Here is a 13,932-nt window from a genome sequence, read left to right on the forward strand (position 1 = left end):
CTAACAGTATGTGCCATCCTGATTTTTCTTGCTAGTCAGCTCATAGAAGTCAGCTGGCAACATAGGCAAAAAAGTAAGATAGATATGATCCATAAAATAAATTGTTTAAAGTTGTAATAGAGGTTAATGCTCAAAACCTCAACTAATGACCACAAAAAGCTCCCATTTTCCCAAGGAGCTCATGCCTGAATCACATGGCCAAGCAGCAAGCAGGGTTCTGAGTTCTAGCTCTTATACTTTAGTACAGCTGAAATGAACTCCATGAAGACAGATTTTCCTTGTAACTCCTTGAGAACTTACATGTCATTGCAGATATGAGTTATGCAGTCTTTGTTACACAAACTGTGTTGACAATGAAAATCCAGCATAGCAAAAGGATAAACGTGGCTGAGGAGCACGAGTCCAAGAACTCAGGAGATTCAGAATCCAGATCAGATCCAAAGGCAGGGATCCCGCCGAGCCCCAGCACTGGTCACCTTGGCACAGTGAGACTGAACGAGTGTCCACCCTGGTTTTACACTGGATTAGGAGCTGCTTCTCTAAATACAGAGCTTTTTCCTGTTTGGAAGACAGCATTGATTTTTATTCTGACCTGTGGTGGTCCTGGCACATTCATTTTAAGAGATACATAAAATGTGGCTGAAGAAGCTGTAGTCTGTGGAGACAGAAACAAATACCAGCCAAGCCATAAACCAGCCTGGCTCTCCAGTGACAGTTCTCCAGGCGCTGCACTCCCTTCATCCTGTAGCTGGAAGTTAACACACATTTCATCTCAAGTCATGTTAAGCACAGCCATGCTTTTGCATGTGCTAATGTAATATTTAAAAAAGGGCTTGTATCAGATATCCAGATTAAGTCACCCGGCTCTCCCGGCTATCTGCACACGCCTTAACCTTCATCCAAACTTTTTCCAGTTTGCTCCTGGTGAGCTGCTACTCTGCAGGCTGCAGCAGGTGTTCCCCGTAGCCTTGGCCAGCTCCGGGCGTGCAATTCAAAACACTTTGAAATCAAGTCTTTGTTCAGTTTGTAGGAATGCATTAATACAATAAAGCCTTAACAATTAGAAATAGTATCGAGTCCCCATGAATCACTTTTCACACTGTTTTTGCATCCTCTGTGTATGTTTGTCTTTCTTCCCAAGGCTATTCCCAAGCTATTGCTTTCCCCTGGAGCCCTATTAACGTCTATTCTTTGTATTTACTAACAGGAAGCGTGACAGTTCTGTCCTCACCAGCTTCACTCACAGACCCTCTTAATTATTAGCATCTTTTTTTTTTCTTCTTTTTTTTTTTTTCCCCCACTCCTTTTAAGCTTATTTGGCAAGAATCTATGTTCCTCTATTCTTCCTGGCTAGCAGGTTATTTCTTTCTTCCTCAAGGTGCAATCTGGTTTCCTTTTGTTGTTAAATTGCCTAGTACTGATACTTTCCTGGATATTGTGGGAAAGAGTCCCGGCTGACAACCAACTTCTTTTTATTTCCATCCTGATTAGCAAGCAAATAATAAGTGGAAGCATAATTTACGGTTGATTTAAGCCACCTCATTCACATTTGGAAGGAAATCTAGGATGACTAAATCTTGAAAGGGAAGGCAGGATAAGCAGTATTAAGAAACTGTCAGGAATCGGAATGGCATTAAATGTTCCTGTTTTATTGTCATAGACTTTGGGTCTCTTGCATTAACACAAGACTATACTAGAGAAAGCTTTAATCTAAATATATGAAACCCAGAAAATAAGATAGAAAATCTGACCATGAAGAGAAAGTTAGACAACTGGCATCCTGCATCTCACTGTCTCTTGAGCTGACCAATATAATTTTCATTAATTCCTTGGCACTGATCCTCTGTTGACAGCTATTCTTTTTGTGAGGAATTTCTTTACATTTATATTCCAAACACTTTTGAGCAATTAAAAAAAAACCAAAACAAACCAGCAACCAAACAAAATCACAAACCCCCAAACTAAAGAAAAAGATTCCCCAACAACTATAAATATATTTATGCATATGTAGTGTCACTCAAATTCTTCAGAAACCTTTCCTGTCTGCAGGATGCTTAGAGCCGTCACTCTCCCATTCAAGAGCAGATCAAGGTATATGGCAGATTCAGCACAGAATCTCCATCACCCCCTTAAATTTTGAGGCTTTTGTTGACCATGTTCCAGCACAGTATTGATATCCAGCCTCGGGGATGCTCTCTCATCTTACCTCTTCCTCCCCAGGATGGGCTTTTCCATTCCTTCCTCTTTAGGCTTCAAAATCAAACAGTCAAAGCCACATCAGTCTTCAGATTATCTTCACAAAAGCTGACAATCAACCAAACATCATTCTGAACATCGTTAACATTATTTAGCATTGCTTTTTAAAGATGGTTGGCTTTTTTTCCCTCTCTGTCAAATGTTAAAGCAGGAAATCTCTCCTTCCTGTTCTGCCCATATCAAAACCAATTGACAGAAGAGAATCACTGCTTTCTAGCCCTTAAACATTAACTTGGCCGTTTGTGTTTGTCTCTCGGCTGTATAACTTGTGGAGAGGTCAGGACTGGATTCGATCCCTGGCATAACTGCCAGCCAGGATACAGAATCGCTTTCAAACTTATTTCTGAAACTGAAATATAAATCACAATTAAAGTGTCATCCTGTACTTTTCCTAAGCTGCAGTTAACCTATCCTTACATCTCTGAAAATATCAGGCAGTTCCACTAATGGCTTTTATCTGATTTAGTCTGAAATGCATGTGCTGTTGAATTTTTTTGTCTGCAAGCAAACATTGCATTAGCTAAACCAGCCCGTGACACCAGCACGTGCCCCGCGCGCAGACCGACCGGTGCCTCTCACCGCCCTGCCCCCACCCTGCTCTGCTCGCAGAGGTCAGGTTGTCTCAGAGCACCAGGGACCAGCCACAACCTCTCCACGGCAGATGATCTGAGGAAAAGGCTCTGGCATTGCCCTAAGTCCCCTCACCCCCTCTCCAATCACCCTCTCTTATGCTGGAAAACATTTTTTGTGAGACTCTTCTCCTGAGTTTCAGCCACACAAACTCTTACCTTTGCAAAATCAAAGTTCCCGGGTACCTCAATAAAACAGTAACGCACGAAAATGTCAGCAGAGCATCGGGGTGGGGAAGACCCCCACCCCACCCCCCGACAAGTAGTTTTTATTGGTTAGCAGCATTAGCTAAGCCATAGGACAGAATGTGTCAGGGGACAGATCCTGGAAGGAATGTTCAAAGGAAAGCTCCAAGGCAGCAAAAATGCAAACCCTGCACAAACTGCATGCATGCCCAAGCAAGCAGAGCTGCGCAAAGGTCCGTGGTGTGCATTGGAAACTCATCGTGGGCACATTCAAGGCTCCCCAAAGTCTCCACAATTAATCACGGCCTCAGCTAAGCTTGATTCAAGAGATGCTTTTAAATCGAGTGCAACTGGGCGTCTTAATTGCTCTTCCAGTTAAAAGTGGAATGGAATAATCTTCGTTTTGCTTGAAATGTTCCAAAGGAATTTTAATTTTGGAGTAAAACACAAAGAGTAATGTTTTGTTCTTTTCCTTGTTCCTATGTCTTAAAAAAGAGAGAAGAAAAAGGAAAACAAACCTCAAAAAAATCATAGTGGAAATATTTTGGGTTCTTCAATATTTAACAATCAGACTCACAGCAATCATTCAAATCCCACTTTGATCTGAAGAGCTCTAAAACTAAAAAGCTACACAGATTGAAACATCAAAAAAAAAAAGGAAAACCCAAGCCCAAAAGCTGTGCTAATGCTGCACACAGCCCTGCCTGCTCCGGCACGGCACGCAGCACTCCGTGCGATGCTCTGCCACCCAGCCCCCGACACGCACAGTGGCCACTGCTGCTGGACAATGTCACCCACTGAGGAGGTCATGGAGAAAAGCGGCTGGAGGATTCCCAAGGGGACGTTCAGCCGAGGATGGTGGAAAGGAGAAAGCCTGAAAACACAGCACACAGGCAGTCAGCCAGACCCTTAGGGAACAGCTAAATGTGGGAACCGTTTCTCTGGGAGAAGGTGACACCTGAAATACCTGGATTATCTGCAGATTACCCATGGTTTCTCCATGCTTATCATTTGTTTTAGATAGGGGGATCCCACCTGGTTTGTCCTAGTAGAGTGACATTTCTATCAAACACATCTAGCGAATCTCCCAGCGTTCAGAGGAGAAGATAACACTTGATTACCAGGTTTTGTGTTACAAGTTTCTACAGCGATTGTTTCCGGATCTTTCCCTTATACCTATCAAAATGACAAATGCTGGCACGTCAATTGTTTAAAGCTCAGCTTGTTTCAGAGCCCACTGTCTACTTCCACAGCAGAAGCACCAGGTGGGTAAATCTCCCCTCTGCCATCCCTGTTATATGGCAAGACACTGACAGTTGTGGAAAAAGCACAGGTAAGGTGGGTATGAATGTTTGGCAGCATTTTAGAACCTAACGTCAGGCACGCACACCCTCCTTCAGAAGAGCTGTAATAATTCTCACAGAGCTACACAACCCCCAATTAATATTAGCTATTGCACTCTTTTGTACGAAAACCCAAAACTGTCTCCAGCGAGTGAGCGCGGAGGATAAGCAGTCCCCGAGCACCAGAAAGCAGGAGGGTTCATCACACTCCTAAATTGTCCTAAACCTCCCAAACCTTCTCTATTGAGGCCAGTTTCTTCGCAGGTATAAAGTGACAAAATATTATGCAAAGTGACAAAATATTACACATAAAAATACACCCAGGGAAGTAAAACACAGAAAAACCTGACCTCTGACAGACCCGTTATAAATAGGGTATTTAAGAAGTTTTCCATAAAGCATCAGCTGCCCTTTAACCCTTGAACTGCCAGCATTTCCCATGCACCCCTCTAGCCCACTGCCGTGTGTTTGTGTGTACACAACATGTATGTATATGCACATACACACACACATATTTCTATACCTTGAGACTGTGGAGTATGTATAGGTCAATGCTGCTTTTATAGAGTGCTTTACCAATACTCTTAACCTGATCACTTCTTGCAGCTGAAGACATACAGTGGCTTGTTTTTTACAAGCTTTTTTTGGTTTTTTTTTGGTGTGTGGTTGTTTTTGTTTTTGTTTTTGTTTTTTAAGCAAAAACTGTTTGCTTTTTGCAAAACTCATTTGTGCTAATTCGAGGAGGCCAGTGCACTCGTCAGTAAGATTCAGGGACCTGCAGGGTGCTTTGCGCCCCTGTGGCTAACGAGCAGATATAATGTGTAGGAAGCCAAGAGGGGAAAAGCTACAAGGGATGTTAGGATTTGATCCTGGATTGGGGTTTACAGCCTTCAGGCTGTTTGCTTGATTTTGTGTTTCGCAATGAGCAATCACAACAGCACCACTACGGAGCTGGTCTTCGCTTCACCAGACCAGCACACTGACCTCACCAACATCCTCCCTAGTCGCACCCACATGCCTGGGAGCAGCCACCCAGCACAGCAGAGCCCTGCAGCGGGTGGGTTCAGTGAAACTGCCACATCCCACCAGGGCGCCTAGGGCTGGAAGAATGAGCTGATAAGAACAGCAACAACTGACAAGTGTCAGATCCATGCAAGACCCGATGAGCACACTGTTGGGTACCGGCTTGCTTCCTTGAGCCACCTTTGTGGCGTGTTCCAAGCTCGGGGTTCTACAGCACCCGAGCACATGCCTAAAAGCATTCAGTCATGAGCACCAGATGAGTACTGCGATAGCAGGACAGCAGAGGCATGCCCTGAAATGAGAATACATGCCCAGCGCTCTGAGGAACATGCCTTTGGGTGTGGAGAAGCTCCTGCCTCTTTCCAAAGCCTACCCAGATTCCTTTGTACCCATAAAATTTAGGACTAAAGTCCAGCCCGCTAGGTGTGTTTCCCTTGAGCTCTTCTCACAAAGAAATCGCAACGTGCTCCACCTTCCCCTTCCTCCTGAGGGATGTATCAAAGGGAAGGTCACATCCAAAACACGAGGACACCCTAAAGCACTTTTTCATCTGCCTTAAATACAGCCAAGGTACACAGAAGCACCCTCAAGAGGTGGCAGATGAGTGACTGCTGGAAGGATGGGCAGGGCTGGAGGGCTCTCATTGCCTGGGTGGAGCTGAGAACAGGTGAGCACCATTCATCCGGGTGGGGGTAGACCAACTCGACAGAATGCAATAATAAAATAGCTGATTTGCTGTGCCTCCGCAACCAGAAACGAGGTCTCCCTCTTCCCACCTGTTTGTGGGTTGCACAGGTGCTTATTAAAGATATGTGTATTTAAATTAATGGCTATTTATTATTCATAAAGAATAAAGTCATCACCAAGTGCTGGGCAAATATAAAAAATAGAACTCCTTGAAATGCTGAAAGAATCTTTTGTTCTAATCCTGGGCTCTTCTGATCATTTTATACCAGCGAAATTTATCACAACCAAACCTGAAGTTGCATGTAATGCCTTCGGAAAATTTCATCCCTTTCTACAAGTCATCTCCAATGAAATTGGCTGGAGAGCAACCTGGCATCATTTCTCAAGGCAATAAAAAATGAAACCTGAAAAACTTTTCATTAAGCAAGTGTTGAATGAATCAGCTTAGGAAAGATATGAGGATCTTTGGCAGACAAAGCAACGGAGTTCTCAACCGTGTTTGTGGTGGCTTTGTGCTTTACAGATGAGATATTAGCAGGGACTGTGCCTTGGCTGTGAACAGAGACATGAAATCAGGCTGGCTTCACCAGTGAGTTTTTTGCACCGCTTTTGACGTAAAATTCAACCTGGAATTCTTGCCAGCCCTCCATGCACACTCATTTCACAGCTTTTAGTTCTATAATTAGCTTTGTTTGGGCAAAGCCAAATTTTAAACCAAAACACAAGTAAGAAGAAAAATGTAAGGGAAAAAAAACCCCAAACAACCTTTAATTTTTTTTTTAATTACGTATGAAGTACCTTGTGTACTCCTCTATGTAGTTCAGTCTGCTTTTAAATGCCAATCCCAGAACTGAAAGGTAAATTAAGGGACCATTTGTCCCATCGATTTTTACCTCAACTAGATGATGCTCCCTCTGTCTGGGTGGCCATTACTTACAAGAGCTGTTACTTGCAGCACTTATAATAGTAATTTATGTTCTTTGTCCAGTCTACCATTACAGTGAGGTTTCTCAGCAGCCAGCTACAAGCTATGGCCTTTGGGAAGCTGCTACCCAAGTCCTGAAAATCACATTTTTAGACCACATTTTGCCTCCTAGAAAAGAAAAATAAGTATTCTGGTGAAATGTCTCTCCTCCTTTATTCTACAGCAGGAGAAATGACTGTGCTTTTAACTTAGGCACCTTCAACAGAGTGGGATGAACCCTGGCTTCTCTGCCAAGGGAGCACACGGAGCCTTGCTTTTCCTTTTTGAGGCTGGGATTTACATAGGACCTAAAATAATTAGGTCCCCCAGACCATCTAACCCCTAGGAGCTCAACTGAAAATCCTAAGCTAATTTCAGCTCCTGATAAGTGTCCAAATGTTTGGATCCCTATGGAAACCTCCCTCCAGAGTATCTGAACGGTAAGGTAGCAGCATTCATACTCCCACTCCCCATGCATTTCCACTGGTATCGTTAATATATGGCAAGAATGCAAGTACTAGGAAAATATGTTCATAGTCCCTGGCTGATTCTTCCAAGATGGTGCTGTTGTAGGAAAAAGGATTACGCAAGTTAAAAGTGCACAGGGCTCAGCAGTCATTAAGAGCTACAACTGCTCCTAGCAAAAATACTTTTTGCAGCTGCACTTTGGAGAAATGTTTCACGTGTTTTCAGTTGTTTAGTCTCTTGTATAGATGTCAATATTCCTTGGCAGGCATCTCTCCACCTGCCGTTCGGCAGGCATGATCCAAGGTGGGTGGGTGGGGAGATTTTGTTTAAATGATGAGATCTGTCAGCCTTTGGGGAAAATGCAAACCAGAGATGTTGAACTTAGCGTACATGTAGAGTAATCAAAAGGAGATAGACACATTATTTACTCTGCTTTAAACTGCATTTCTCCTGGTAGCTGTGCTGCCAATATTCAGATACCTGTGGTGTTCCTGGGACTTACTTCCCAGGCTCTGATGAGCAGCCCTTTGCAGTTATCCCGCTGTACATCCACCCCACTCTGCAGAAGTTCTTGCTTTTTAAACCCCAGCATCAGTAAAAGGGCGGCCTGTGCATGGCGGTATTAAAGACAGTAGTACTGGTAAAGCCACAGTCTTCACTGCTACCTCAGTCAGGTACCACCCAGAGCCTCACTTAAAAAGTATTTCTATAGATATTAATAACAATAATATTTTTATAAATAAATATTTATTAAAAATAATCTTAAAAGCTGCTTCACCATAGCAACTGGATGTGCAGCTTCAGGGTCGGATGTGGTGTGAGCCCTCCCTACGTAAATTTCTGCTCTTCCCTTCCATGAGGACAGGGGAAAGGCATCCTCCTAAAACTCAATCTTTTACCACCACTTTGAAATGCATCTGGTTTAAAATTCACTTTTCATGAATTTTCCCGAAATAACATTTGCGAGCTTCATTGCCATGGACTGAGATTCAATGGCTTTGCAAACCCAAACACAAGAAGAAATTGTTGCAATGGAGTTTTAATCTATTTTAAATAGATTCTTAGTGTTTAAGTCAATAACTCTTGGTTATGACCTTATTATCATATTCTTCCTTGATCTTGAACCCATCTCACTCTGAAAAAAATGAAAGTAGGGAGAGTCCATTAAATGCCAGATCTTTAGTCAAAATGCTTGTCTGCCTGGCCCTATTCCTCTGGTGCTACGAGGTACATTGAAAAGGGCTACAAAACTCACAGTTTGAACCCGTAGCACTAGAAAGCGAGCTGGAGCTGGACAGAGCAAGGTCTGGTCCACCTGCAATGGTCCGTAGAATCCCCAAATATAAGCCTAAATTTTGCAGGTTTCTGCTTTGCCTAGCTTTAAAGACGCATCATCTGTTCATCTCTGAGCAGGCAAGCACTCCGTAAAACCCAGGTCCACCCCACTCCAAGGCAGCAGCTGCTTTTTAACTGGTTGTTGACGTCATGGTGCCTCCAAACCTCCTGCTAATTGCTCTTGCCGTAAGTCAGGCCGCTGTTGCTAGGCTCTGCAATAGGCTCAGCCTACTGCTTTTACCACCCACTCATCCAATATTTTCTTAGCAGTATCCTTTTCTAAGCAAAAGCCAATCTGTAACACCACCGTATGCAGCAGAGATTAAAAAAACAAACCATCAATAGCATTAAGCTGTATACAGCTCCTAATTTATCTAACAAATGTTCAGCAAACAATAGTCTGCTGGCTTTTTTTTTTCTTGGCTGGCTGACTTCCCCTAAACTTGAAAAAAAGTATAAATTAAGTAAAAGCAATGAGATAAAAAGTTGAATAAACTATGTGGAGATAAATGAAAAAAAAAAAAAATATCTATCTTTGCCCTGTCAGAGTACAACAGATGTGGAGACCAGGGATGCTCACAGGACAGTGGGATAAAGCGAATAGGACCAGATGAAGTTAATTCAGGGAGCATCTCTTCTATAGTAAAGGTAAAAATAGGAATTTATGCTGATGCTCAGTTCAAGAATATTTTCAACTACCATCACAACTGAAGTTCAGAGACCTCTCTCTGCTAGCTGGGTCTTTCGTGATGTGCAGGAGAGGAGGGGCTGGTTCAGACAGTGCCTGCATTGCTGCAGCATTGAGGATACAGCTGGCAGAAGGAGGTTTTTTGGGGGGGCAGGGGGGGAAGGGGCTGCTGCCCTGCACCATTTCTCTGTAAGAGAGGAGACAGCAATTGTTTGCAAAGAGAAAACGATGGGGAGTGCAGGACCAGGACTGAGCCAATTTGTCAGCCTAAGGCAGAAACCGAGGTCTGGTCCTGCAGGCCAAGATGAGCCTCAAAGACAAAACCAAAGAGCTCATGTTTGTAGCGTGAAGTCACGGAAAGGGGTGCGAAAGGAGACATGGCACAAGGAGCCTTGCAGTTTTGGGAAAAGTCGTCTTCGCTGCAGTGCGCTCAGTACATCTGGTTAAGCCAGATATTTCCTGCTGAGCTACAAACGTCACCGTTCCTCCTCCTGCCACAACTGCTCCGGACAAGAAAATACGAGACCCACTGCATTCGGGACTGCCAACATCCATGCTCCTGAACTGGGTATGACCTTTGTGCAGAAATGGTTGCCAAGTGACAATCTTGCGTACTAAGGTTTGTTTTAGCAACATCATAATAAAGGTTTTGCTCAACAGTTTTTGAAGCCTAAGTTTAAAACTAAAGGTAAATATGAGTTCTTGACAGAAGAAGATAATACCAGGGAAAAAAGCAAAAAGCACACATTTGGTGTGTGAATATATATATATATGTGTGACCATTTAAGATAGTATTTTATATTTATTTTTAGCTGCAATAATTCATGATGATTTCTTTAACTATCTGTACCACATTAGCTCCAGAGAGCAAAAAGCAACAACAAATGCAAGGCTTTGTTAAAAGATGTCCACTTTTGAAAGCAAAAACTGGAAATTACAATCAGAGAATCTGAAAAACTTGTGCTAGACCAGGTCAGGCATCCTGGAGAAGGATGCCTGCTTACTGCAAATCACTGACAACTTCAAGGGAAAGCAAACGAGCAGAGTTCCAAGTGCTCTTAGCTGGGCACTTTAAAAAACACTTAAAAAACCCTTCCCCAGACACTAAGGATAGAAGTTTAATTGAAGGAATAACAAAGTGGGACTCACTTTAAGACATTTCCAGTCCTACTGACAACAGTAACAGCGAGGATGTGTGCGAGAAACTTGTTCCTATCCTGTTTTTCCTGCTCATTCAAACCTCTGCCTGTCTGGAGCAAGCCGCTCCATACTCCAAACCTCTTCTGTGACATTTGTACCAGTGCCACAGTGAGAAGATGCTATTGTGAAAATTGTGGATGCACTCATCTTCCTTTGTTCCAGGACTGGAGTACTTCAGGGTCCAAAAAACACATCAGGTCATCACATCAACACAGTAAATCTTCCCTTTTACTTAGAAAGGCAAAAATAATCTTGACTTTTTCATGAGCTCACACAACACCAGAAGACATTTCAGACTCAGGAAAGTATCTCATTTCTGCTGGCGAAATACAGCACAGCAGAAGTTGGACTGGGCTGCACTTGGACAGGCTCTAGTACTACATGTTGAATCCAACTCCATCACAAAGAGGGAGCATCGCAAGTCAGAGATACTTGGTAGCAACACCCTGGATCCAGCTCTCCCAATTCAGCTGGTGCAGAGGCACTGGTGTATTTGATGCCAGCCTTAATATTAAACGCAGAAGGAAAATTACTTCTGGAGAAAGAGAGGATGGACCTCCTGTGCAAGAGATCCCAGCTGCCTCAGAAAGTGTGTAACCTCTTTTCATGATCTTAATTTTAAAAATTGGCCCGAGGTGGTTTTTTTTTTTTTTCATGTGTCCTCACTATTCCTACTGGAAGGGATTTCCAGCGCCTGTCTATTTATACCCATTTCTTCTTGTGCCAACATTGTCTCTTCACTTAAATAACTTTCCTCCGCTTGCTGCTTGCCTCCTTGATGCACTCACAGGCAGCTGTCAGATGTCCCCTCAGCTTTCTCTCCTTAGGCAAAACAAGTCAATCCCATTTAATAACATCTGAGAAAGAGTCCCCATTCCCCAAATTCTTCCTACCCTTGCCCTACAACGACCTCCTCTTTCTGGATGTGGTGGTGAGGGTCCTCCACAAGCCGCCTTCTGTGGAAGTTTCCCATCCGACACACTTTGGGACTGCATCCCAGTCTGAGGACTTGCAGGAAAGGTCAACAGTTCTTTCTTTGCTTTCACCCGTGCCAGAAACAAAACAAGGCTGCGTAATCATGCAACAGTTAATCACACCCCTTGTGTCACACGCAGACGTGTGAGAAACCCCTGTGTGTCCTGGCGCAGCACGCTACTGCGCTGAGCTGTGCAGCTCTTCTCATTAACATTTTTCTTACATTAACATCTTTCTCGTTAACAGCAGCAAACGAGGACATTGCTTTCTCTTCTACAATTTTGAAGACCAGTTAGAGGTTCCCAAATGAGCAAATACATACACATATTTACCAGAGAAAGAAGAATACAGTTAGGTAAAGAGAACAGCTTCCCCTTCATAGTGTGGTAAAAGCAATTAATTCCTTTTGCTATCATTACTGCCTCTCTCTTTTTCATCAACACCGTATCTATTCAGGGCACAGCACAGAGCACAGGCAGATGAAAAATCCGTTTCTCCTTGAAGTCAGTGGGAAAATTCCCATTGACTTCATGTTGTAGCAAGGAGAAGCTTAGGGTTCTGGTTTTTGTAACAAGGGCAAAAATCTGCTAGAATGAAATGAATTTTGCAGATAACCTAGTTTAATAGAACACTTATCCAAGACAGGAAAAAAAAAAAACAAACCACAAAGGTTTTCATAAGGTGCAGGTAGAAGCCAGCTGCAGAGAGAGGAGCAGGACTGGTTAGTCTGGGAAACGCAGCTGGCCCCTCTTGCTGAAGAGCAATGGTCTTCCCTCTGCCCACGTCGCCCAGGTCCTAACCACAAAGTGCTGTACAGACCTCGGTGTGCACACTCATGGCTTACACATCTGTAGTGGCTCTTTGCCACTAACGAGCACAGGAGTTATCTTCCTAAAACAGGATGATCTATGCATCATTGTTGGAATACCCCTTTCCACAAAAATCCTGACACATCTATGATGAAAAGCCCCCTTTAGAAGCATAAGAAAGTACAAGGATAACAAGATCTTGCAAGAGAAGTCCAACTGGCTAGAACAGAAAACATGTTAGGATTAACAAATACGTGGCTTATGTCAGAACCTGTTCGAGATAAGAGGAAATATTTTTTAATGAAATCTAAGTATGGCCCTTGCAGATGTGGAAAGAATGCAACAGGAAGGTATTTTCAATTCCCACTTGGCTACAAGCAGCAGGTTTTGCAGCTAGGTTGGTGTTTGGGGGCGCTTTTTTGTAATTCTCCGGTTTTTAATTGCCCCTTGCCCTCCGTGCTGTTTCTTTGGGGAGTGGGAAGCAGGTGCCCTCTGCTTCGGCCGCTGCAGGCTCAGGAGCAAGCCCAGCTCAATGGCGGGCAGGAGGGAGCCTGCAGCTCACTGACTAATTCTCCTGCGGATTCGGAATTTCTGATACCACACAAGTGGCAGTGACAATAGAATTCCCTACACATGGGCTTATTTTTTCCCTGAAACTGACCTCACTTGTCATTCTCACTCGAATACATGCTAAATCAGGGAAAATGGAGATTTCATATTGCTTTGTTTGATTTGTTACTTACGTGTCTCACTGTGGGTGGCATTTCCCTCCCCCCTTCCCTTTTTCCCTTTTTCTTCTCCAGTGCGGAAAGGAGTTATTTACGAGGGAGATAAAGGAGAACATATCCTATAAGAGAGCTTGTTTAGCCTGAATGCCATGTTTTGATAAGTGTCCTATGTGAAAGAGAAATAAGGTTAAGTCTCAGACAGGAGTGAACTATTTTTGTACATACATACTGGATGGTAAAACACTGGTGCTTGGTGGAAATGGAATTAAGGTTCACAGGCAGCTTTATTTAACTTTGAAAAAAAGATTTACATTTCCACACACCCCTCCACGAAAGGGGGTTATTTCACACTAAAGGACACCTTCACATTTTGACAGTTAAAAAGTCTAACACGAAATGTTTTGGGTGGGAAAATTCTGTGGAAATTTGGGTTGAGTTGGGTTACATTTTTTCCTTACAATGACTCTAGTACAATCCAAATTTCCAGACCAAACAACACCCCCCCGCCCCCCCCGAAAGATTTTTTCATCATACAGTGACAATTTACAATGTGTTATTTCAATTAATTGTCAACTATTTCCAGATCTCTGACCAGATTACTGTATATAAAACCATCTCTGCTAGTCAATTTGCTTTCTTTC

The 13,932-nt window shown here is 43.2% G+C and overlaps 1 long non-coding RNA gene across 1 annotated transcript; it reads right to left on the reverse strand.

Annotated features, from left to right (window-relative positions):
• Nucleotides 1-210: 210 nt before the first annotated feature.
• Nucleotides 211-2,611, reverse strand: LOC114015160 (uncharacterized). Its single transcript, XR_003558924.2, has 2 exons — nt 2,207-2,611; nt 211-558 (listed from the first exon to the last, which is right to left on the reverse strand). It is a non-coding gene; the product is annotated as an uncharacterized LOC114015160 (long non-coding RNA).
• Nucleotides 2,612-13,932: the final 11,321 nt, after the last annotated feature.

Source organism: Falco cherrug, chromosome 1 (genome assembly GCF_023634085.1).
Source record: "Falco cherrug isolate bFalChe1 chromosome 1, bFalChe1.pri, whole genome shotgun sequence".
In the NCBI taxonomy this organism is placed as follows: Eukaryota; Metazoa; Chordata; class Aves; order Falconiformes; family Falconidae; genus Falco; species Falco cherrug.